Here is a 2837-nt window from a genome sequence, read left to right as displayed (position 1 = left end):
TAATGGCTTGCCCCATGCATATAAGCATGTACATGATATTATATCTTTACATAGGACATGTCTAGTCCAATTCCACAACCCATTGATCCTCAACAGTAACTAGATGCATATCACTTAGTCCAATAAGGGCTTAATCACCATGCCTCGAGAAACCATCAATCCTTGCCTGTAATGTCACTCTTCTCGCTCCGGGCCCATGCTAATGTGGGGGTTACTATCATGAAACTATACCTGGCATCTGGTTCTTACCTCAGGGCCATGACTCTATTTATTCCAATCCTACTAATTCTCGCAAATGGGACATCTCGATGGACTAGTGACTAATCAGCCCATGATCACACATAACTGTGGTGTCATGCATTTGGTATCTTTTATTTTTAGGGGGGGAATCTGCTATCACTCATCTATGACCGCAACGGCACTAACTCTAACTTATCTTCTGCTCTCAGGGAATATGCCCGTCGCGGCCCTAATGCAGTCAAATAACTTGTAGCTGGACTTATTCATTATCATTTATCAACTCACGCATAAAATCAAGGTGCTATTCAGTCAATGGTTTCAGGACATATAATTCTAGGACACACGTGTGTACACGTACGTACACGTGTGTACACGTACGTACACGTGTGTACACGTACGTACACGTGTGTACACGTACGTACACGTGTGTACACGTACGTACACGTGTGTACACGTACGTACACGTGTGTACACGTACGTACACGTGTGTACACGTACGTACACGTGTGTACACGTACGTACACGTGTGTACACGTACGTACACGTGTGTACACGTACGTACACGTGTGTACACGTACGTACACGTACGTACACGTACGTACACGTGTGTACACGTACGTACACGTGTGTACACGTACGTACACGTGTGTACACGTACGTACACGCGCAAGACATTAAGTTAACTTATACAAACCCCCCTTACCCCCCATAAACTCATGTCATCTATTATACACTTATTTATGTCCTGCCAAACCCCAAAAACAGGACTAAGTGCATACAATACTCACAAGCTTTATTTAAATTGTATACAAATGTATTGCTACTCTAGTTAACTTAACACAACAGTCTTACACGCATTCGATCTCGTGGTCTATCTATAGATAGCATCCCCTTTTTTTTTCCTCTCATATTTACTATGTATTTTATTTATTATACACACTACAATTTCAGTATAAGTTAATGTAGCTTAATTAATAAAGCAAGGCACTGAAATGCCAAGATGAGTCGCACGACTCCATAAACACAAAGGTTTGGTCCTAGCCTTCCTATTAGTTCTTAGTAGACTTACACATGCAAGTCTCCACGCCCCAGTGAGAATGCCCTTAAAATCAGCAGTGATCTAAAGGAGCAGGTATCAAGCACACTCTTAAGTAGCTCATAACACCTTGCTAAGCCACACCCCCACGGGATACAGCAGTGATAAAAATTAAGCCATAAACGAAAGTTTGACTAAGCATACTAAAAAGGGTTGGTAAATTTCGTGCCAGCCACCGCGGTCATACGATTAACCCAAACTAATAGGCCCACGGCGTAAAGCGTGTTTAAGATACCTTTGCACTAAAGTTAAAACTTAACTAAGCCGTAAAAAGCTACAGTTACCATAAAATAGACCACGAAAGTGACTTTATAATAATCTGACTACACGATAGCTAAGACCCAAACTGGGATTAGATACCCCACTATGCTTAGCCCTAAACATAGATAATTTTACAACAAAATAATTCGCCAGAGACTACTAGCAATAGCTTAAAACTCAAAGGACTTGGCGGTGCTTTATATCCCTCTAGAGGAGCCTGTTCTATAATCGATAAACCCCGATAAACCTCACCACCCTTTGCTAATTCAGTCTATATACCGCCATCTTCAGCAAACCCTCAAAAGGTAGAATAGTAAGCACAATCATTTTACATAAAAAAGTTAGGTCAAGGTGTAACTTATGGGGTGGGAAGAAATGGGCTACATTTTCTACCCAAGAACATTCCACGAACGTTTTTATGAAATTAAAACTGAAGGAGGATTTAGTAGTAAATTAAGAATAGAGAGCTTAATTGAATAGGGCCATGAAGCACGCACACACCGCCCGTCACCCTCCTCAAGTAATAAGACACAACCATAACCATATTAACTTAACTAAGACACAAGAGGAGACAAGTCGTAACAAGGTAAGCATACCGGAAGGTGTGCTTGGATTAATCAAAGTGTAGCTTAACTAAAGCGTCTGGCCTACACCCAGAAGATTTCATTACTTATGACCACTTTGAACAAAAGCTAGCCCAACTAACCCCAAACTTAAGTATCACAGACATATAAAGTAAAAACATTTAGTTAAATAATAAAAGTATAGGAGATAGAAATTTTAATTGGAGCGATAGAGATAGTACCGTAAGGGAATGATGAAAGACATCTTAACAGTATTAAACAGCAAAGATTACCCCTTTTACCTTTTGCATAATGAACTAGCCAGAAACGACTTAACAAAGAGAACTTAAGCTAAGCTCCCCGAAACCAGACGAGCTACCCATAAACAATCTAAAAGGATCAACTCATCTATGTAGCAAAATAGTGAGAAGATTTGTGGGTAGAGGTGAAAAGCCTAACGAGCCTGGTGATAGCTGGTTGCCCACAAACAGAATTTTAGTTCAACTTTAAATTTACCTAAAAAAAACAAAATTTTAATGTAAATTTAAAATATAGTCTAAGAAGGTACAGCTTCTTAGAATCAGGATACAACCTTTATTAGAGAGTATATACTAACATCACCATAGTTGGCTTAAAAGCAGCCACCAATTGAGAAAGCGTTCCAGCTCAACAAACAA

At 39.8% G+C, this 2837-nt stretch overlaps 1 pseudogene; it reads left to right on the top strand.

Moving 5' to 3' along the window:
• Window positions 1-1264: 1264 nt before the first annotated feature.
• LOC144309734 (18S ribosomal RNA) lies at window positions 1265-2216 on the top strand (annotated as a pseudogene).
• Window positions 2217-2837: the final 621 nt, after the last annotated feature.

Source organism: Canis aureus, unplaced genomic scaffold (genome assembly GCF_053574225.1).
Source record: "Canis aureus isolate CA01 unplaced genomic scaffold, VMU_Caureus_v.1.0 ptg000208l_RagTag, whole genome shotgun sequence".
NCBI lineage: Eukaryota > Metazoa > Chordata > Mammalia > Carnivora > Canidae > Canis > Canis aureus.
Note: the sequence above shows the minus strand (reverse complement) of the source record. Positions and strands in the feature narration are given on the sequence as shown.